The sequence below is a fragment of the Medicago truncatula genome, chromosome 7, assembly GCF_003473485.1.
Source record: "Medicago truncatula cultivar Jemalong A17 chromosome 7, MtrunA17r5.0-ANR, whole genome shotgun sequence".
In the NCBI taxonomy this organism is placed as follows: domain Eukaryota; kingdom Viridiplantae; phylum Streptophyta; class Magnoliopsida; order Fabales; family Fabaceae; genus Medicago; species Medicago truncatula.
In genome coordinates this window covers 20,508,798-20,533,262 of record NC_053048.1, presented here as the reverse complement: position 1 = coordinate 20,533,262, position 24,465 = coordinate 20,508,798, and the positions used below count along the sequence as shown (strand labels likewise).

Genomic DNA, 24,465 nt, shown 5'->3' with positions numbered 1-24,465 from the left:
TGGTTGTTTGTATAGCCAGGTGGTGCTGTTTGCCCATAGGAACCTTGAGGATTTTTGTAAAAATTTTGATTTGGCCTCATTCCTTGGTTGTATTGAGCGTAATTTAGTTGCTCAATATTGGCAGCACTACCTAACTGACAATCAACACCTGTATGACCAGTTATACCACAGACTTCACAAGTGGGGGATGCAGGAGAAGGTGGGACAGCATTAACATTAAGTTTTTCAATTTTTTGTGTTAGTGCCTCAACCTTAGCAGCAAGGTGGTTATATTCAGAGACTTCGTGTATACCTGCCTCTTTCTTAGAGGGAGTAGGAGTGGTGACGGCTCTTTCGTTGGTCCATTGGTAGTGATTCTGAGCCATGTCCTCAATCAAAGCATAAGCCTCCGTGTAGTTTTTGTTCATTAGAGCTCCACCTGCAGCTGCATCAACAGACATCTTAGTGGTATATGACAAGCCATTATAAAACGTGTGGACTATAAGCCACTTCTCTAGGCCATGGTGGGGACAAAGTCTAAGCATTTCCTTGAAACGCTCCCACGCCTCATAGAGAGACTCCCCATCTTTTTGATTGAAACGCGTAATTTGGTCTCTAAGCTTAGCTGTTTTAGATGGGGGAAAGAATCGGGCGAGGAATGCTCGCCTCATATCGTCCCATGAAGTAATGGAACCGACTTCGAGGGAATGGAACCAAGCGCTAGCTCTATCCCTTAAGGAAAAGGGAAAGAGATGAAGTCTTACGGCTTCTTGGTTCTCTTTTATGGTGCCACTGAGTCTAAGGAAGGAAGAAATATGGAGATTTGGATCCTCGGTGGGTGATCCAGAAAACTGGTTTTGCTGCACTAAATTGATTAGTGCAGGCTTGATTTCGAAGTTATTACCCGCAACCGTTGGGTACACGATAATAGCTTGTGGCTCTTCCGTTGAAGGAGTAGCATACTCTTTGAGAGTACGTTCAGCCATAGCGGTATTATTTTGTGCCTCTCTCTTTTTCTTATGCAAAAATCTTTCGATCTCAGGAATAAATTCTCCGAGACTTTTACTTCTTCGCATAAGAAACCGAGAACCCAAGAAGTTAGTGGTAAAAACAAAAAGAAAGAAAAGTAGAAGAGAAGAGGAAGAGAAAAGAGAAGAGAGTTCTAATCACAAAGAAAGAATTAATTAAATTAGTTTACTCCCCGGCAGCGGCGCCAAAAACTTGATGAGATAAAACCGCAAGTGCACGGTCTTACCGAAGTAGTATAAAAGAGTATCGTTCCGACAGGGAGTAGTTTAATTTAATTAACCTTTAGAGATGATTAGAAGAGAGAAGAGATTGTAGATTGGGGGTTTTTAAACGGTTAAAAGCAATATAATAAAAGAGCCTTGGGATCGTTGATTTCATCTAAATAACAAGTCCTTCTCAAACCAAAACCATAAGCTTATAATGTTATGTTAGACCTAATTTCTCAAGACAGTTTCTCTTAAGTTCCTCTAGCAACCAAGCCTATTTCGCTGACTTGATTACTATTGGATTTTGGTTCCTCTAACAACCAAGCCTATTTCGCTGACTTGATTGTTATTAGTTCCCTTGAAGATCGAAACTATATGTCTCAAAGATTGCAAAGCCTATTTCGCTGACTTTGCAATCCTTGTCTGAATTCACTTGTTCGAATATCAAAGCTCCACTTTCGTTTTATGAATTGATATTTGGAATAATGGACGAACAATTATCAAACCCTCCACTTTCGTTTCCACAGTTTGATAATGGTTAATCCATGTTAAGACGGTGAATTCAGATAAGAAACTAGGGTTACATAAGATTAAGGCTTAGGGCTTGGTTTGATTAGGATTATGTCATTTAGACTTATCCAACAATCCCAAGACAAGAAGAAGTCTACTCACTCATGTTCATCGTAGACATGGGGAAGAAGAGAGAGAGCATGAAAGTAAAAGACAAGAAAATAAAGGAAAGGAAAAGAACTTTATTTAGAAAAGCAATTGTCACTTATTGTATTCCAAGTAAAGATGAATATTTGTGATGGCTAGCTACTCTATTTATAATACACAATTGACTTAAAATCTAAGCAAGTATATTCCAAGAATATTCCTCAGTAGATTGTGCGCCAAAATAGAATAGCTTGGAGTCCAAGCAAAAGCAGCAAAAGGTCTCTGGAGGGTGGCACGGCCGTGCCAAGGCTAGCACGGGCCGTGCCAGGCTTCTGACTTGTGGGAGATATATTTTGTTTCCCAATCTTCGTATTTTCGTGTCCAATTTGCTCCAAATCCCTTTCTTTTGCTCCAAGACTCAATCCATCCAATATTCTTCCCTGAAATATAATAAATTGCAATTTAAAGTAAACTATCCTAAAAAGGAAATAATACTAATATAAAATAATATAAAATCTAAATAAAACTAAACTAAATAGCATATTAAAATAGCATATAAATGACTCATCACTAAGCTTTTTCTCCCTTTCCAAAAAGTTTTCACGTACAATAGTTTTTCTAACAATTAGGTCTTCCCTATTTATATCTCTTCTTAATTACTTATCTTATCTCACTTTCTCCCCCAAAACTATCTAAAATATCAAAACAGCCCTCAACTAAATATTTTATATTATTTTCAAATCTTTATTTTATTTAACAATAAAATAAATCCCTTAATCTTATCAAATCTTCCAAAACTCATAACTTATCACAATATCAACCAAACCATCAATATAGTCGTAAATCATTCAAATCATACCAAAATCATGCATATATTATATAAATATAATATAATCGCCTAAACTCGATTAAATAAACAATTAACAAAAGTGGGCGTTACAGAAGTCAAGTGCTTTAAGTGTGGAGCTATGGGTCATTATGCTAGTGATTGCAAGAATGATTTTACTTGTCACAAGTGTGGGAAAGCGGGTCACAAGGCGGCCGATTGTAGAGGTGTTGCAAGAGAGATTACTTGTTACAATTGTGGAGAGAAGGGTCATATTAGTACCAAGTGTACCAAGCCGAAGAAGGCGGCGGGAAAGGTGTTTGCTTTGAATGCGGAAGAGGTGGAGCAGCCGGATAATCTTATCCGAGGTATGTGTTTTATCAATAGTACTCCTTTGATTGCAATTATTGATACTGGTGCTACTCATTCTTTTATCTCGGCTAGTTGTGTTGAACGTTTGGATTTAGTTGTAACTCCTTTGTTGCGTGGAATGGTTATTGACACCCCGGCTAGCGGTTCGGTGACCACTTCTTTTATGTGTGCTAAGTGTCCTGTTAGTTTTGGTGATGTTGATTTTGAGTTGGATCTTGTTTGTCTTCCGTTGAAGCATATGGATGTGATTTTTGGTATGGATTGGTTGTTAGCTTTTGGGGTTAGCATTAATTGTTTGACTAGGAGTTTGACTTTTTCTAAACCAGTAGTAGACTTAGATAGGAAGTTTTTGACCGCGGGGCAAGTGAAGAAATCCTTAGATGGTGAGGCTTGTGTGTTCATGATGTTTGCATCCTTGAAGGTTAGTGGTAAGAAAGGAGTTAGTGATTTGCCAGTAGTACAAGAGTTTCCTGAGGTTTTTCTAGAGGATATTACTAAGTTACCGCCGGAGAGGGAAGTTGAGTTTGCAATTGATTTGGTACCAGGCACGAGTCCTATTTCGATTGCGCCGTATCGGATGTCTGCATCAGAGTTGGGTGAATTGAATAATCAGTTGGAAGAGTTGCTTGAGAAGCAGTTTATTAGACCAAGTGTTTCACCGTGGGGGTGCTCCAGTTTTGTTGGTTAAGAAGAAAGATGGAAGCATGAGGTTGTGTGTGGATTATCGGGAGTTGAACAAGGTGACGATTAAGAATCGGTATCCACTTCCAAGGATCGTGATTTGATGGATCAGCTAGTTGGTGCTGAGGTGTTTAGTAAGATTGATTTGAGATCAGGATATCATCAGATTAGAGTAAAGGCGAAAGATATATCCAAAACTGCGTTCCAAATGAGGTATGGACACTATGAGTATTCTGTGATGCCATTTGGAGTATCTAATGCGCCAGGTGTCTTTATGGAATACATGAATAGAATATTTCATCCTTATCTGGACCGTTTTGTGGTGGTGTTCATAGATGATATTTTGGTGTATTCAAAGTCTGAGGAAGAGCATGCTGAGCATTTGAGGATTGTGTTGCAAGTCTTGAAAGATAACCAGTTGTGTGCCAAGTTGTCTAAGTGTGAGTTTTGGTTGAAGGAAGTGAGTTTCCTTGGTCATGTGATTTCTAAGGGTGGTATTTCTGTGGATCCTTCCAAGGTTGATGCAGTGTTGTAGTGGGAGTCTCCTAAGTCTGTTTTTGAGATTAGAAGCTTTCTTGGTTTGGCCGGTTATTATCGCAGGTTCATTGAGGGATTCTGTAAGTTGGCGTTGCCATTGACGCAGTTGACTGGGAAAGGACAAGCTTATGTTTGGGATGCCAAGTGTGAGAAGAGTTTCCATGAATTGAAGAAGAGGTTGACTTCAGCTCCGGTGTTGATTTTGCCGAATCTGAAGGAATCGTTTGTTGTGTATTGTGATGCTTCTAAGATGGGTCTTGGTGGTGTGCTTATGCAGAATCGTCAGGTTGTAGCTTATGCTTCGAGGCAGTTGAAAGTGCATGAGAAGAACTATCCGACTCATGATTTGGAATTGGCGGTTGTTGTGTATACATTGAAGATTTGGAGGCACTGTCTGTATGGTTCTAAGTTTGAGGTGTTCAGTGACCACAAGAGTTTGAAGTATCTGTTTGATTAGAAAGAGTTGAATATGAGGCAGAGGAGATGGTTGGAATATCTTAAGGACTTTGATTTTCAGTTGAGCTATCATCCTGGAAAGGCTAATGTTGTTGCGGATGCTTTGAGTAGAAAGACTTTGCATATGTCTGCTTTGATGGTTAAAGAGTTGGAATTGATTGAGCAGTTTCGAGACTTGAGTTTGGTTAGCGAGTTGACACCGGATGGTGTGAGGTTGGGTATGTTGAAGTTGACAAGCAATATTTTGGAAGAGATCGAGAATGGTCAGAAGGAAGATTTGGAACTCGTGGTTAATCAAGGAAAAGGTGGAGGCTTTAGATTGGATGAGAATGGTGTTTTGATGTTTCGTGATCGAGTTTGTGTGCCAGATGTGTTTGAGCTTAAGAGGAAAATTTTGGACGAAGGTCATAGAAGTAGTTTGAGTATTCATCCAGGAGCAACTAAGATGTATCAGGATTTGAAAAGGTTGTTTGGTGGCCTGGAATGAAGAAGGAGATTGCTGAGTTTGTTTATGCTTGCTTGGTTTGTCAAAAATCAAAGATTGAACATCAGAGACCGTCGGGTTTGATGCAACCATTGTTTGTGCCAGAGTGAAAGTGGGATAGCATTTCTATGGATTTTGTTGGAGCATTGCCTAAGACTAGTAAGGGTTTTGATTCGATTTGGGTGATTGTGGATCGGTTGACGAAGTCAGCGCATTTTGTTCCTATCAAGACTGGTATGTCGGTAGCGAAGTTGGCTGAGATCTACATTGAGCATATTGTTAGATTGCATGGTATTCCTTCTAGTATTGTGTCGGATCGGGATCCGAGGTTTACTTCTAAGTTTTGGGAAGGTTTGCAAGCTGCTTTGGGAACTAAGTTGAGATTGAGTTCTGCTTACCATCCTCAGACCGATGGGCAGACAGAGAGGACTATTCAGAGTTTGGAGGATTTGTTGAGAGCTTGTGTATTGGAGGAAGGAGTCAGTTGGGACGAATGTTTACCGTTGATTGAGTTTACTTACAGCAACAATTTTCATGCTAGTATCGGAATGGCACCGTTTGAGGCTTTGTATGGTCGGAGGTGTAGGACACCGTTGTATTGGTTTGAGTCCGGAGAGAGTGCTTTGTTAGGGCCGGAAGTTGTGCAAGAAACTACGGAAAAGGTTAAGATGATTCAGGAGAAGATGAAGGCGTCTCAGAGTAGACAGAAGAGTTATCATGATAAGAGGAGGAAGGATATTGAGTTTCAGGTTGGAGATCATGTGTTTTTGAGGGTGAATCCTGTGACCGGAGTTGGTCTTTTTTAAAGTGTAGGAAGTTGACTCCTCGTTTTGTTGGGCCGTTTGATGTCATTGAGAAGGTTGGGGTTGTAGCGTATCGGATTGCGTTACCACCGTCTTTGTCGAATCTTCATAATGTGTTTCATGTGTCTCAGTTGAGGAAGTATGTGCATGATGCGTCTCATGTGATCCAAGTGGATGAATTGGAAATAAGAGATACTTTGTCGGTTGAGACTTGGCCGGTTACGATTGAGGATCGAGAGTTGAAGCGTTTGCGTGGCAAGGAGATTGTTTTGGTCAAGGTGATTTGGGTTGGACCAACTGGTGAGAGTGCCACTTGGGAGCCGGAGAGTAGGATGAGGGTTTCGTATCCGGAGTTATTTCCTTCAGGTAAATTTTCGAGGGCGAAAATTCTTTTAGGGGGGGAGAGTTGTAACAGCCCGATTTTTAGCTAGATTTATTTTAATTACTTTTATTACGCGGTTGTATGTGATTAATTGTGATTGTGTGTATTTTATTGTCATCGGGTGCACTTACGTGGATTACCGTATTAGAAGGGTATTTTAGTCTTTTAGCGGGTAAGAGTAAAATGGTAATTTTGGTGAGAATTATTTTAATAATTAGTGAGAACCCTTATTTTACTAAGTTACTAGGGTAGTGATTAGTTTTTACTGTTAGTGACCGTTGGTTACATTTTACCGTTATTAATTAAAATATCGTTTGGAGAGTAGTAATATTTTTGGTTTGAATAGAAATGGGTTAAGCCCACTAGAAACTAAGTTAAGCCCATTAGTGGAGATAACACTAGAGATGTGTTGGAGGAATCAATTCATTCATTTCACAAAAATATTTCTAGAGAGAGGTAGAGAGAGAAAGAGGTAAAGAGAAAAGCAAAAGGATTTTGGAGAGGAGAGCTTGAGGAATCAATTGGGGTAAGCTTAGGAGCTGAATTGAAGCGAGAGTTTGGATTAATCTTCTTCTAAGGTAAGGGGGTTAGTTTTATCACAATCATGTAATTTTGCATTGCTCATGTTGTATGAAAATGGGTTGATGAACAATTCATGTCAAATTCGTGCTCTTGCTGTGATGTTATGTTTGTATGCATGAATTGATGATGATTGTATGATTGTTGGTGAAATTACATGTTTAAATATGTAAAAATGATAAGTTATGGATATTGTGCTCAAAGGGTGAATTTCTCCTAAGTTGTTGTTAATTTGAGATGTGATGCTTGTTCAAATGATGTTATGAATGTTATTTGATATTATGATTAATGAATAATTGCTTGGGTTTGCATATTCATGGATTGTTGATGAGAATTTGAGTTGTGTTGGTGTTTTGGTGAAAATGAAGAGTTAGCTCAAATGTCAAGTGTTTTAAAGGTTTATTGTGCCTTTGTGAGTCTTTTTAATCATAGTGACCTGTAAACATGTTCTGGAAACATATTTTGGGATTTGGGAATCAAATTGGAGGATTTTGAGTGAAAGGGGTCCTAAACCCGTAACTTTTCTGCAAACCTGTGAAGGTTCGCTTAAGTGACCTGGTAAGCGAACATTCATAGTATTTTCTGGGTTCAGTTCGCTTAAGCGAACTGTGAGCGAACGAGCGAGCGAAGATTTCTGGTTGCTACTGGAACTCGTTCGCTTAAGCGTTCTGTGTTGTCCCTTAAGCGAATTGGTGAGCGACCAGTCAGCGACCAGGAAGCGAACAAGGCGAGTTGCTACTGTAACTTGTTCGCTTAAGCGAACAGCTCCAGTTTCAGCCACTTTGATCTTTCGTTCCGGGTCTTTGGGAGCCAATCCGAGTTTTCTTAAATGATGTTTTAAACATGTTTAACCACTGTTAATCCCCCAAAGTCTGCTAGAACAACGATTGCTTGCATATACTTGGGATTTTTAAAATGAGTCTTAACTTGTGAAATTTTGAGAGTTCCAGACTTTGTCGGGAAACAGATTTTATAATCCAAAGAGGCTTGCAAGTGAACCTACAGCTCATATAGACTTAGGTGATGCTTGCAAGGGTGGTCAATACCTTAATCAAAGTAAAATGATATTTTAAGTGGGAAATGAAAGGTTGTGAAAACGGGATTCCTTTATGAACTTAAGTTGTGCTTGGTCTAGTGTGATGGTCCGAAGACGACTTAACTTCATGTAAACATTATTGGGTAAGATTGGTTAATAGTGTTCAACTTGTTTTAGTTGTTTCGTTCCGAGATAGCGTGGTGAAATATTCATATGATTAATGAGATTGTGTGAATGATGTTATTGATTGTTGATAATCAAATTGTTGTGTGATGATGAATACTATGATTTAATTGTGCGTGGGCATGTTTTCTTGGTAATGCAATGTTGTGGAGATAATCAATATAATTGGGTGTTGTCCTATATATTGAGTTGAGATTGAGAATTGTTGTCGCATTATCGAGTTATTACACATGTCCATGCATCATAGTCGTTGTTGCTGTAAAAGGGATGACTCTTTTACTTCGAGATTATTGTAAGGCAGGTGTGAGCCCTTACAATCGATGTGCAAGTGGCATCGAAAGGTGACGACCTTGTTGAGATTTGGTACCTCATGCATTTATGTGTCAATAAGTGCATATCATAGCATGAGTCCTATGTGAATTATGTGATTGGTGATGAATTGAGATGAATGAATGTTGATAATGATTGTCTATGATTGATGTTGTGAATGAATATTTATGATTGGACAATTATTCATGTGATTGATATATGTGGATACGAACTATCAAGTTGTGATATAAGTATTTATGCATGGCTATTATTATTCAAGTACACGATATTATTGAATTTGATTATTATCTGGATTATGATAATGTAATGCTTACCCCAGTGGTTTTAACCGCCTACTTGCCTGTATGGGTGAGTAGACGTTGTGTAGGAGTAGTGCTCGGTGAGTCTTTGCATGGGATATCGGGAGCTTTCTCCGATATCAGGTCGTGTCGGCTCTGATCTAGGCTTGTCGTGTCGGTCTAGATTAGGTTGTTGGTATCTTCCGTTGGATCATGATTTTGTTGATGACTACCCGTATGTTTGGGTTTTGAGATTTATCTTTAGGATATGATTTATTTGCTCATGGCATGTATATATTTGACCACTCTGATTTATATTCCGCTGTAATTGTCGAGATTTACATACATGTCTATCGGTTTTTGAATTTTGAATAAGACGTAATCTCTATTTCTTGAATAAATGTATTATTCGCATGTTTAATTGCTTTAATAGAAATAGGAGCGTTACAATCACCACATTTAGGAAGTCAGAGAGAGGGTATCCTTTCCTCCACGTGCCGGTGATATTCTTCTGCCCCATTTTGGTTTACACATTACAGCACATTAGAATTATTCCCACACAAACTTATACTACTTTTACTCTGAAGATTTTTAAGGGTCCAGGTTACCATTAAAGTTAGAACGTGTTCCTTAAAATACCTATTCATACACTTACTCAAGGATTGCAACTAGGTGTTTTTCTCATTGAAGAATTTTCACAATAAAACTTGATGTGGGTATAGCAAGGACACTTACAACACAAGAAATCAACTTTCATGTACAAGAAACGACCATTGAAGAGACAACAAAAAAATTTATGTCATATTAAAACAATAAAAACAAGTTGTTTATTCATGCCTTTTACAATAAAACAAAACAAAAGTATAAGGTTTAAGGGAGTTTGTAAACACTACGACTAAAGACACTTTATTAGGCTCCCCCCACACTTAGGAGAAGCATTGTCCTCAATGATTCAAGATAGAAAAATAAAAGAGAAGGAGAGGAAGAAATAGAATGAGATAGAGATGGAAGAGATAAGGTGAAGGAGAGGAAGAGGAAAGCTCACATTTTTATTGAGGTCCATCGGGAGGACCTTGGAGGTGGAAGTGTTGCATCATGGTCCGAAGCATTTGGTTATTCTCTTCGGATATGCGGTTGCCCCTTAGGACATCATTTCTTAGCTTGGATAATTCAACACCTTGTCTTTGTTGCTCGGTGCTTATCCTTTGTACCTCGGTTTGCATCCATGCCCATCTTACATTGTCGGCGTTATGGTCATGGGGCTCCTCTTCATGGTGCATGTGTGCACCTTCTTCTTCACCTTGATTATGCTCTTCATGTACCTGTAATCCATCACCAACATACAACTAATTTTCCTCCACCTCGGGGTTAGTCCGAGATGGGTTAGGAAGTAGAAACAAAAGAGGTATACGAAGTTGAAGTGCATAAGTCATGGGCGGGTGAATCTTAATGAAATTCATAGCAACAAGTGTTTCAATATTAAGCCTATTGTTGCCCTCAATTGGTTTTATGCCTTCTTCCTCACCCACTCCAAACTTCCTAGGGATGAAGGTAATGATACCACCGACTACTATCTCAGCTCTATTATCAGGTCTAGCACCTATGGAGGAAAGGTAATCAAGTAGGTGGAAGCAAGTATTAACGGGATTGTTACTAACAATTGCCCAAAGCATAAAGAGTTCATCTGTCCTAGTTGTTCCTACCTCTTTTCTACCCCAAATGGTACAAGCCATGACTCTTTGGAGGTATCTAAGCACTGGGTTGTGAATGTTACTAGCCTTATTGTTGCAAGGATTATAATGCCTTAACCCGGTAATGCGTTTCCAAAAGAGTGCGGGGTCATAGTCTTCCGATTTTAGATTTGGATTCCAAGAGTCATGGATGAACCCCGCATTTGCGAAGTCCATCTCTAAACAAAAATTTTCAAGAGACATCTCGTAATCCGTATTCAAAAGTCGGAAGGAGACTCTATGGTCGGGGTTATCAAAGTTCACTTTATCCTTCGTAAATTCAATAGAACTTAAGAATTCATAAGTGAAATTTTCAAAACCTTTCATAGGTCTAAGCATATCAACCCATCCTAAATTTCCTAGTAAGCTAAACACATTATCCCTTAGTCCTAGCACACTCAAAGTATAAGAATCGGGATATCGACAAGGGTGCAAAGGTTTAGAGATAAGAATCTTATATCCGTCCCTTTGCTTGGCGTCCTTGAAGACTATGCCATGATTCTTGGCTTGCGTTTTCTTCTTTGATTGTGGTCCTCCGGAAGAGCTTGCTCCACCTTTCCTAGATGCCATTTGTAACGCTCCTATTTCTATTTAAGCAATTAAACATGCGAATAATACATTTATTCAAGAAATAGAGATTACGTCTCATTCAAAATTCAAAACTGATAGACATGTATGTAAATCTCAACAGTTACAGCGGAATACAAATCAGAGTGATCAAATATATACATGCCATGAGCAAATAAATCATGTCTCAAAGATAAATCTCAAAACCCAAACATACGGGTAATCATCAACAAAATCATAATCCAACGGAAAATACAAACAACCTAATCTAGACCGACACGACAAGCCTAGATCAGAGCCGACACGACCCGATATCGGAGAAAGCTCCCGATATCCCACGCAAAGACTCACCGAGCACTACTCCTGCACAACATCTACTCACCCATACAGGCAAGTAGGCGGTTAAAACCACTGGGGGTAAGCATTACATTATCATAATCCAGATAATAATCAATTCAATAATATCATGTACTTGAATAATAATAGTCATGCATAAATACTTATATCACAACTTGATAGTTCGTATCCACATATATCAATCACATGAATAATTGTCCAATCATAAATATTCATTCACAACATCAATCATATACAATCATTATCAACATTCATTCATCTCGATTCATCACCAATCACATAATTCACATAAGACTCATGCTATGATATGCACTTATGGACACATAAATGCATGCGGTACCAAATCTCAACAAGGTCGTCACCTTTCGATGCCACTTGCACATCGAATGTAAGGACTCACACCTGCCTTACAATAATCTCGAAGTAAAAGAGTCATCCCTTTTACAGCAACAACGACTATGATGCATGGACATGTATAAGGACTCGATAATGCGACAACAATTCACAATCTCAACTCAATATATAAGACAACACCCAATTATATTGATGATCTCCACAACATTGCATTATCAAGAAAACATGCCCACACAAATAAATCATAGTATTCATCATCACACATCAACATGATTATCAATAATCAACAATGTTATTCAACATCAACTATCACATATAGTTCACCAATTCAAGCATTCTCACATTCCAAGTAAGATAGCAAAATACATCTCATGATAATCATCACATCCCAATTACATATTTACATACTCAATTATTCACTCTAAATACTTCATTAAGCCCCAAAATCAAGTTTGGAAAAGTTTCACGGCTCATAGAAAAAGTTATGATAAGTTTTCACAAAAATCCACATGACCCATGTGTAGTAATTTAATCATATCTCAAGTTCTAAAAATCATTTGGACGTCAAACCAAAACCAAAAGATAGCTAACATAATCGTCTACAACTTTCATGTTTACCAAAAAGTCTAAATCAAAATAGAAATATGCGAAAACGATGCAAGAGCGCGAAACAGGGAAACTGTCACTAGGCTGCTCGCCTCGCGAGTAAGGTTACTCGCCATGGCGAGCCATTCCAGTGCCTACTCGCCACCAACTCGCCTCCAGCTCGCCTCGCGAGTGATGACAGTTTGCAGAGAATTCTGTTTTCGTGAAAAATCCATTTTCACCCCAAAATCCCAATTTTTGACCTCCCAATACCCAAATTGATTCCAAAGGTTTACCCAAATGTTTTTAGACATAAAGAGATACTCAAATCCATATACAAACTTGAATTAAACATCATTTTAAACAAAATCACCATTTGACCCATTTTCTCAAAACAACAACAACATCTCATTTTTCATCATCAATCCATAATTAAGTACACCCAAGTTATGATTCACTCACAACAACATGTTTTGTCAACAACAACATCGATTGAAACTTGTTTCTCACCTCAATTCAACACAACTTATCACAAATCATTAATTAGGCAAAATTTCACAACTTGACATTTATACGTACATTGAACCATGTAATTTCATCCACAAACATACCATAATCATCAATTCAAGTATAAGAAAAAGCAACATAACAAGAGCACGAATTTGACATGAATTGTTCATCAACCCATTTTCATACAACATGAAAAGATGTAAAATTTGAAATTGATTATGATAATAACTAACCCCCGTACCTTAGAAGAAGATTAACCCAAACTCTTGCTTCAATTTAGCTCCTAAGCTTACCCAATTGGATTCTTCAAGTTCTTCTCTCCAAAACCCTTTTGCTCTTCTCTTCACCTCTTTCTCTCTCTACCTCTCTCTAGAAATGTTTGTGAAATGAATGAATTGGTTCTTCTAACACAACCCTAGTGTTATCTCCACTAATGGGCTTAACTTAGTTTCTAGTGGGCTCAACCCATTTCTATTCAAACCAAAAATATTACTACACTCCAAACGATATTTTAATTAATAACGGTAAAATGTAATCAACGGTCACTAACGGTAAAAACTAATCACTACACTAGTAACTTAGTAAAATAAGGGTTCTCACTAATTATTAAAATAATTCTCACCAAAATTACCATTTTACCCTTACCCGTCAAATGACTAAAATACCCTTCTAATACGGTAATCCACGTAAATGCACCCGATGACAATTAAATACACACAAGCACAAATAATCACACACAAACACATAATAAAAGTAATTAAAATAAATCTAGCTAAAAAAATCGGCTGTTACACCATTGATCCTTGACCTTGGTTTGACCTTTTGTGTTTTGGGTAAAGGTTGGGTTTTGGGAAATGTATTTGGTGGAAAAGGTTGGTTGGGTGATGGGGTTGGGGTTTGAGTAAGTGTTAGGAGTTGGGTTGGGTGAATTGGTGAAGAATTTGTGGGTTTTTAGTTAGGTCAATGGGGGCTACGAATTTGATGATTTTTGGTAGGGATGGAGTGTCATACCCCAATTTTTGACCTAAGGCCTCACTGACACATGTCACTTGACTCTGATCGATCTCTGATTTTTCAATAAAAATTCGGCAGGGAGGTATTTTAAAATACCTCATTTTTTGCTCTTAGTCGGGCCAAGTTTTCTCTCTTTATTTTCATCATCTAATTTCCATCTTTTATTAATTTTAACTTTAAGGTTAATTACTACTTTTTATATATTTTTTTGTTCTGTCCAATAATGTCAATGAGTCCGAAAAAATTTCCAGCAAGGGTCCAAATTTCTTTTTTTTCCATACGCCTCATTTACAGGCAGAATCATAGGGTCATACTTTTGTTTCCAAATCCAGTAAAGTGTTACTGCCTCTGCAAGTTTATTTCCTTATTCTTTTCAACCCTAATGCTATAAAATCAGACCTGCAAAACAAAAATTAGGGGATGAAATTCATAGAGCAGAGAGAACCAAAAAACGGCCGAAAATTCACAAAAAAACTGCACAACAATTTCACGCACAAACAACCAAAAATTCATCAAGAACCATGTATGAACCATTCATCACAACCTACCAAACATAAAACATCAACCCAAACTTTTACAACAACATCGACCTTCATCAAACAAACGCCAAAGGCCACAGCCGCATTCAAAACCGGAACTCAACATCAATTCATAAAACAAAACGTCACCAAGTTCGTGAGTGCACCACCAAAGTCACCACAAGCCCAGTCAAGCGAGACCGAACCGGAATCAGGAGGACGAATCAGAAACAAAGCAGATCCGGAACCATAATCGGAAACAAAGCAGATCCGGAACCAGAATCGGAAACAAAGCAGATCCGGGACCAGAATCGAAACATAGCACGAAAAAGGTAGTCTTTTAATCATTCATGCTTTCTTAGATCCAGGCTTAGTCTTTTGTTCTGTGGAGATTTTGGGTTTAGAAACAACAATAGGAAGGAGAGAGGGATATAAAGCACGAAAAAATCGAAAAAAGAGTACCCTTAACTCTGGCGCGGCGGCGCAGCCGCGATGGCTCGACGGCCACCGCACCGGAAACCCTCCGCCACCCATTCTCCAATCGGAGAAGAAAAGAAGAAACATGAGAGAGAAGAGAGAATTTTGGGGGATAAGAGAGAGAAAGGTTCATTGAAAATGAGATTTTTTAGGGTCACAACATATTTATACATGCTCTAACCCGACCCAGTTTGTTTACCCAACTGACCCGGTTCGGTTTGCTGCTCAGCCCATTTTCCCTTTCTGATTTTTACTCTATCTGCTAGCTACACCTCTTTACTGTACCCCCGCCTGGTGATTGAACCTCATTTTTCTATTTCTTTCATGCATTTTATTTTTATTTACAGCATTGTAATTATTATTTTATACTCTCTCATGCATGTTTTATTTATGTCATTTATCTTATAGCAAGGATACTAGAATGTAAACTAGGCTTTTAATGTAAACAATTTACTTTTCCGTCATTTACTTTTCGCAGACCACAGCATGTATCCTAGGCTTTAATGTAAATCATGCATGTGTGCGTGTGTGGTGTATGCTTTATTTTTATGTTTCATAGTTTAGGTCAATGGTCCTTGTGGTGGTCCCACGCCACCATAAGGTATCTACGTTTTATTTTTATGCTCCGTTAGTTTAATTTTGATCCAATATTCAAAAAAACACAAAAAACATGCGAATAACAAAAACCACCAAAAATATTTTTTTTTACAATAAACCTTGATCTTAAATCAAGTGACCGTCTTTTTATTTTATTTTCTTAATCAAATTTCAATCAACTTAATTCTACTTCAAGTCCATTTTCTTTTAAATTAAAATAACACAAACAAATTCTTATTTGCCACTTGGCTTTTCATTTTAAAACCTTTTTCAAAACTAATAAAAAACACAAAACCGATAAAACGTCAATTTCTACCCCGAACTACGAGGTTTTGATCCCTCATGGGTACGTAGGCAGAGGACCATGTCCTTCCAAATCAATAAAAAATGTAGATATTTAGGTCTTTATTTTTTCCACTTTAGTTCTTCTTTTAAAAATAAGCAAGCAAGTTATAGCATGAAAATTAAATAAAAACCAAGAGGTTCCCGTAGAGTACTACGGACATGAAGGGTGTTAACACCTTCCCTTTATGTAACTAACCCCCGAACCCTAAATCTTTTCAAATAGGGGTAGTTTGAACTTTTTTCCCCTTTTTCTTAAAAAATTAAATGTTCAGTCGTGAAATGAATTAGTGAGTCAAAAGCTAATCAAATAGCCTTGATCTCCAAAAAATGACGCGATAGGAGGAAAGTTGTTTTTGATTGAAGGGTTATGATTGAAATGTTGATTGTGGTTGATTGGGTGAAGAAATTTTGTGAATTGGTGAGGTTTTGAGGGAGATATGGAGGTTTGGAATTTCTATGGTTATGGAGGTTTTTGAGAGAAGTTTGAATGTAGAGAGATGTTTGTGGTGGAGAATGAGGGAAGAAGAAGATGAAAGGTGGGGTAAATCTTTACCTGGAGTCGGGCACGACCGTGCCAACCCTAGCACGGGCCGTGCCAAGTTTCTGGAGTTTTGGAGGGTTTTTGGAAGGTAAGGGCTGGCACAGCCGTGCCAGTGTTAGCACGGGCCGTGCCAAGGTTCTGGATATCGGGGCTTCAAAACTTTCCCTTTTCTTGAATCATACTCGGATAATTACATACAAAACAATTAAAAACAAAACAACAAAACAAAACAAAAGCAGTTAAATGTGTGGGTTACCTCCCACGAAGTGCTTCTTTATAGTCGTTAGCTTGACGTTTTAAGAAAGTGTCATTAGAAGGGATCAAAGAGGTCATATTGTGTAGATGATACTAATGAGCATTCTTTCACATCATGACCTTTAATCACGTTACAAGAATAGAGAGCGGGACCTTTCATATAATTCTCCAACTCAAACCCTATCAGCTCATCACTCACTTGAAAAACAATCCTACCATTCTGGACATCTACTATAGCACCCGCAGTGGCAAGGAAGGGTCGTCCTAAAATTATAGGGCACTCATTGTCCTCATCTATGTCAAGCACCATGAAATCAGTTGGGATGTTAATCCCTTCTATTTTAACGGGGATGTCCTCAACATATCCGACAGGTTGGATATCAGAACGATCGGCTAACTTCAATGTTGTCTTGGTAGGCTTTAACTCTCCCATCCCCAGCTTTTTAAAGAGGGGTAAGGGCAACAGACTAACGCTAGCTCCTAAATCACATAAGGCTCGGTTTAAGGTTTCACTCCCTATCACACAAGGGATGGCAAAACTTCCTGGATCTCTAAGCTTTGGAGGTGGCTTCTTGATGATTGCACCTTTTTCTCTTGTCAAAGCTATTGTCTCATTTTGCTCTATAGCCTTCTTCTTTGAAAAAATGTCTTTTAAAAACTTGGCATATAGAGGCATACGAGACAAAGCTTCAGCAAAGGGAATCTGAATGCAAATCTTTTTAAGTATGTTTAAGAATTTATTAAATCGAGCCTCCAAGTTAAGCTTAACGAGCCTTAATGGGGAAAGGGCTTTGTTCTCGTCAAGTGGTTTCTTTATCGCATCCTTCTTACCTAGAAGCTTAACACTCTCTCCCTTGACACTTTTGGCTTTAGCAACGGTCTCTTCTAACTTACTACCCCCAAGAGAAATAGCATTGACATTAGCTTTCGGGTTTGTTTCAGGTTGACCGGGAAAGACTCCTGGTGTTTGAGAAGAGGTGGCCACTTGTTGGGCCACTTGGGAGATTTGCGTTTCGAGCATTTTGGTGTGTGTGGCGATAGAATCAACCTTGGTAGTGAGTTTGGAGAGAGAGTCGTTCAGAAATCCTATTTGGTTTTTTAGTTCTTTGAGCTGTTTATTCTGATTCATCATGCAATTTTCCAACAGAATTTCCAAACTAGACTTCTGAGCCACCCTCTGGTTGTTTGTATAGCCAGGTGGTGCTACTTGCCCATAGGAACCTTGAGGGTTTTTATAAAAGTTTTGATTTGGCCTCGTTCCTTGGTTGTATTGAGCATAGTTTAATTGCTCAACACTGTTAGTAGCACTACCTAACTGACAATCAACACCAATATGACCAAATATACCACAGATTTCACAAGGAGGAGATGTAGGAGAAGCTGTGACAGCATTAACATTTAGTTTTTCAAATTGTTGAGTTAATGCATGACCTTAGCAGCAAGGTGATCATAATCAGAGACCTCATATATACCTACCTCCTCTTTGGAGGGTGTAGAGGCGGTGATGGCTCTTTCGTTGGTCCATTGGTAGTGATTCTGAGCCATGTCTTCAATCAATGCGTAAGCCTCCGTATAATTCTTGTTCATTAGTGCTCCACCTGCAGCTGCATCAACAGACATCTTAGTGGTATATGTTAGGCCATTATAAAAAGTGTGGACTATGAGCCACTTTTCCAAACCATGGTGGGGACAAAGTCTAAGCATTTCCTTGAAACGCTCCCACGCATCATAGAGAGACTCCCCATCTTTTTGGTTGAACTGCGTGATTTGGTCTCTTAGTTTGGCAGTTTTAGAAGGGGGAAAGAATCGGGCAAGGAATGCTCGCCTCATTTGATCCCATGAAGTGATGGAACCGACTTCTAGGGAATGGAACAAAGCGCTAGCTCTATCCCTTAAGGAAAAGGGAAAGAGATGAAGTCTTACGGCTTCTTGGTTCTCTTTTATAGTGCCACTGAGTCTAAGGAAGGAAGAAATATGGAGATTTGGATCCTTAGTGGGTGATCCAAAAAACTGATTTTGCTGCACCAAATTGAGTAGTGCAGGCTTGATCTCGAAGTTGTTACCCTCAACCGTTGGGTACACGATAATAGCTTGTGGCTCTTCCGTTGAAGGAGTAGCATACTCTTTGAGAGTGCGTTCAGCCATAGCAGTATTATTTTGTGCCTCTCTCTTTTTCTTATGCAAATATCTTTCGATCTCAGGAATAAATTCTCCGAGACTCTTACTTCTTCGCATAAGAAATCGAGAACCCAAGAAGTTAATTGGTAATACAAAGAAAGAAGTAGAAGAAAAGAGGGAGAAGAAGGAGTTCTAATCAAAAAAGAAAGAGTTAATTAAATTAGTTTACTCCCCGGCAGCGGCGCCAAAAACTTGATGAGATAAAACCGCAAGTGCACGATCTTACCGAAGTAGTATGAAAAGAGTATCGTTCTGACAGGGAGTAGTTAAATTCAATTAACCTTTGGAAATGATTAGAGAAGAAAAGAATTGCAAGTTGGGGTTTTCAAGCATTTGAAAGAAAATAATAAAAAGAGCCTTGGGATCGTTGGTTTCATCTAAATAATAAGTCATTCACAAACCAAACTAAAAGCTTATAATGTTATGTTAGACCTAATTTCTCAAGACTGTTTCTCTTATGTTCCTCTAGCAACCAAGCCTATTTCACTGACTTGATTACTATTAGATTTTGGTTCCTCTAACAACCAAGCCTATTTCGCTGACTTGATTATTATTAGTTCCCTTGAAGATCGAAACTATATGTCTCAAAGATTGCAAAGACTATTTCGCTGTCTTTGCAATCCTTGTCTAAATTCACTTGTTCGAATATCAAAGCTCCACTTTCGTTTTATGAATTGATATTTGGAATAATGGATAAACAATTATCAAACCCTCCACTTTCGTTTTCATAGTTTGATAATGGTTGATCCATGTTTAAGCGGTGAATTTAGATAAGAAATTAGGGTTACATAAGATTAAGGCTTAGAGCTTGGCTTGATTAGGATTATGTCATTTAGACTTATCCAACAATCCCAAGACAAGGAGAAGTCTACTCACTCATGTTCATCGTAGACATGTGGGATAAGAGAGAAAGCATAAAGGTAAATGACAAGAAAATAAAGGAAAAGAAAAGAAATTTAATTAGAAAAGCAATTGTCACTTATTGAATTCCAAGTAAAGATGATTATTTGTGATGGATGGCTACTCCATTTATAGCATAAATTTGACTTAAAATCTAAGCAATTACATTCGGGCTAAAAATAGAGTAGCTTAAAATCTAAGCAAAAGCAGCAAAAAACACTCTGGAGGGTGGCACGGCCGTGCCAACGCTAGCACGGGCCGTGCCAAGCTTCTGACTTTGGGGAGACATATTTTTGTCTCTCAATCTTCATATTTTCGCATTCAATCAGCTCCAAGTCCCTTTCTTTTGCTCCAAGACTCAATCCATCCAATATTCATTCCTGAAATAAAATAAAATGCAATTTGTAATAAACCATTCTAAAAAAGGAAATAATAGTAATATAAAATAAAATAAAATCTAATTAAAACTAAACTAAAAAGCATATAAAAATAAGCAATAAATGACTCATCAATCACCAATGATCCTTTGCCTGATATGGTTATTGTCCTATGAAGGATCAATTTCAAATGCGTTCCCAATGTGAATAAACATTGTTGTAGGTAGAGTTGTTATCTTTGTCTTGTAGCAGAGACAAAAACAGAGTAGTGGAGTTAGTGGTTGTACACTTCATACAAACGTACTATGTCAACGCTAAGCATCCAATGCTTTTCAAAATAGCCGTTGCTATACTTTTCCAGTCTTCTGCAATTTTAGGCGAGTTTGAATCCTTGAAACAGCTTTTGAAACTTTAGGTTGCATTTCCTGATGAACTGCAGTTTCTGGTGATTTACAGCTTCTGATGAACTTGCTTCTGATGACGTCATCACTTCAGGAGCACTTCAGACTTCAGAAGCAGTTTTCTTCAGACGCTTTAATCTTCCCTTTTTGTTGATGTACTTGCTCTATATTTGTTCTTCCAAGACCAATTTAAGATGTCAAATTTTGTCTATAGTTCTGTACACTTGAACAAATATAAGCATATCCAATTGACAATTTTTAATACTTTGTTATCATCAAAACTCTTAAGGATTATTATTGCTAAACACATTTTGTTCCAATAATCTCCCCCTTTTTGGTGATGACAAACAATAGTACTTAAAATGTTCAATTGTTGTTAATCTAATTAACACGTTGACTATTAGGGTATGAGGTTTGTAAGCTCCCCCTGAGTTCTATCAATGTTAATTAAATTCATCATTAAATTCGGAATAACACTCAGAATAATCTCACATCATAAAGACTAAGAGTTCAGAAGAAGGTCATATTAGTTTAACTTGATTATAATTAAATTAACGGGGCTCAGAGCCTATTAATTTACCAACATATCCCTATTTATTTTTATCTTTTTCTTCAATCAACATTAAATACTATGTTAAAAATATACACTAACTCTCTCTCTCTTAAAGAATAAAATTGTAAAAACAATAGTAATTACAAATAAATTTATTACCACTTTCAATTTTCTTAATTCCCGTTATTATTTTAAAGGGTTAATAGTGTTTTTCACCCCTGTAATATATGTTATTTCCGGTTTTCGCCCCTATAAAATTTTCGGTTTGATTCACACCCTCGTAAAAAAAATATATATTGAAAACACCCCCTAATAGGCCATTTTCAGAATTTTTTTTCAAGAAATTTTGGTTTTTGAATGGCCTGTTAAGAGTGTTTTCCGGAAAATAAATATTTTACGAAAATCAAACCGAAAATTTTAAAGGGACGAAAACCGGAAATGACGGGTGAAAAACATATTTAACCCTTTTTTTATAATTCTATTAACAACTTCATGAACTTGTGGAACTTGCCTTTTTGGATGGTTAAGACTTAAGAGACTTATGATTTTGCAAGTTTATTATTGTAACACCCCATTTTCCCAATATCAAAATTTCATTAAAAACATAGCATTTATCAGAGTAAGCATCAAAACAACGGGATATCACATATAACATAATCCAACAGTCAAATAATAATTTAACCAATATCTTAAACATTGCAGCGGAAAATCATAATCATAATTCGTAAAACGTTTTGGCACGCAGGCCCAACAAGTATCTCAAAAGAGTTAGTCAAAACAGTAAATATTCATGGCAGTTCACGTAAGAGAATGAAGCATGTTATAGCATAAAACCCCATCCCGTTACGTATCAGAGCGACCTAGACGACACAGTGAAGGCAAGGCCACTCACGACGGCAACTGCACACTAAGCACGATCACCTGCAAGTTACCCATACGAAGGGCAACATTTTCAAGCAGAAGGGGTGAGATTTCATAATAAAATAACATTAATCAATGTAATTGCGAATCATAAATTAACATCATAATCATTCCATTATTAACTTTGCATAAATGCTAAACAGTTATCACGTAATCATATATCCAATTCATTATGAACAACGTAAAATAATCAATAAACACTTATCACATAATCACATATTCATTCATTATCAACAAGGCATCTTAATCATGACAATGTGACAATGCTCCTAGACTCCTTATATGCAGGTGGTACCAATCGTCATCATAAGTATTAATATACTTTAATCGTGCGGAGGACAAAGCTCCTATAAAACGTGCGGAGGACAAAGCTCCTAATATTCGTGGTGAGGACTAAGCTCAATGATATGCTATGCATGGACACATATGAACAAAACATCGTAATCAACTTATCAACATGCATCCAATAATTTGGAGCTAAACTTCATCATATAATTATGCACTTAGTTAAATAACGGAAGCAGCATAAACAGGTCACATAACAAGATGATATCATTATATCAAAGCACATAATTTGTATCATTATCACATCTTCTTATCTTGCATGAATATACAATACAATAGTTCATATTCAATTAATATTAATATAACTTAAACAACTCTACAGACTGCATTAAACGACATCACTAGGTCTCATTACCAGTTAGGGGTTCACTCTTGATCAACAAGTGCGACACAGATCGCATAAACACATAAACAAGTTCATCCTGGTTGTACTTGCGAGGCGAGAGTACTTACTCGCCATGGCGAGTACCACTCAACTCCCAAACTAAGGTTGTTTTGGGTTCCCTCTGATCCTACATTCATTCCTAATCAATGCTAGGTATGTTCAGGTACTCACAGGCATACAAGATTCAACTAAAAAGGTCGAAACACGAAATATGACATGCACTCTGCCTAAGCTCGCGAGGCGAGGAAAGGTTGCTCGCCATGGCGAGTTGCACCAAACAACTCGCGAGGCGAAGGGAAGGGGCTCGCGTGGCGAGCGATGAAGTTCATCACTCGCGAGGCGAGGATCATCACTCGCCGTGGCGAGCGATGAACAGAAGCACGGGCAGACTAGGGTTTTTCTCAAAATCCATCACACAACATGGTTCAAAGCGTGGTTTTGATTCCAGAATTCATCCTAAACATATTCTAAGGTTAAAGGACGGTTCTTTCATGAATCTAACAAGTTTTACCGTTTGATCATCAATTTTTTAGGGTTTTGACCTAATTCCAAAACTTCTCTAAATCAATCCTAACTTTGTCAACTAATCATCAGAATTACAGTAAATAACATTATTGAATTATTAGTCTCACCCTTACCTGGTTATGAAGAAATCGCAGCCCTCTCTATGCTCTTCTCCCTTCTAAGCTTTTCTCCCTTTTTCCAAAAGTTTTCACGTACAATGGTTTTCTAAAGATATTAGGTCTTCCCTATTTATACCTCTTTCTAATAACTTATCTTATCTCACTTTCTCCCCCAAAACTATCTAAAATATCAAAACAGCCCTCAACTAAATATTTTATATTATTTTCAAATCTTTATTCTATTTAACAATAAAATAAATCTCATAACTTATCACGTCATCAATCAAATCATCGTAAATCATCAAAACATACCAAAATCATGCACATATTATATAATTATAATATAATGACCTAAACTCGATTAAATAAACGATTAAACGAAAGTGGGCGTTACAATTATGGTGGCTGAAAACGGAAATAATATTATATTAGTTTACATATGTCATGTAAATAATAAATTTTATTTAATTTTAATTTTAGGTAAACTCATACGAGTTCTCGAAACGAGTTTACCTAGGAAAAACGAGTTAAGGTACACTCTCGATTTGTAAAATCTTATCACAGGACTTCGTGTATAGACGGAAACCCTAATAAGAAAACCATACACCTGAGACATAAAAATCTAAATCTTTCATACATTAACACAAGAACATCAGTACGGAAATTAAACTTTACCAAGTCCCACCCAACAATAATTACTAGTCATATATAATACAAACCGCACATATAATATACCAAATTATAAATATAAATAAAAGGAGATACAACAAGCAGAATAATTAATATGACTTAGAGAGAAATGAATGAAACTCTTAATTCTCATTTTTTTTATGAAAAGAGTACAGTACAATGGTATTTATACAAAAGAGGGAAAGTATGCTAAGTACTGTGAACTAGCAACTAGAGAATTGCTACTCTAATAGTAAAGCTAAAAACATGAAAAGTAATAGTCCCCCTCAAGTTGGAGGTTTGTATATATCAACTAAACCTAACTTGAACAACAAAGAATTGAAAGGCTGAGGAAGATGGGACTTAGTAAAAAAATCTGCAAGTTGATTTTTAGAGGAAATGGGAAGAAGTTTCATGATTCCGGCTGCAAGTTTTTCTCTGACAA

General features: G+C 37.5%; 2 non-coding genes across 2 annotated transcripts; both read left to right on the top strand.

The window, feature by feature from the left end:
• Positions 1-495: 495 nt before the first annotated feature.
• Positions 496-602, top strand: LOC120577210 (small nucleolar RNA R71). The gene has a single exon (XR_005643285.1). It is a non-coding gene; the product is annotated as a small nucleolar RNA R71 (small nucleolar RNA).
• Positions 603-18,343: 17,741 nt separating this feature from the next.
• Positions 18,344-18,450, top strand: LOC120577225 (small nucleolar RNA R71). The gene has a single exon (XR_005643300.1). It is a non-coding gene; the product is annotated as a small nucleolar RNA R71 (small nucleolar RNA).
• Positions 18,451-24,465: the final 6,015 nt, after the last annotated feature.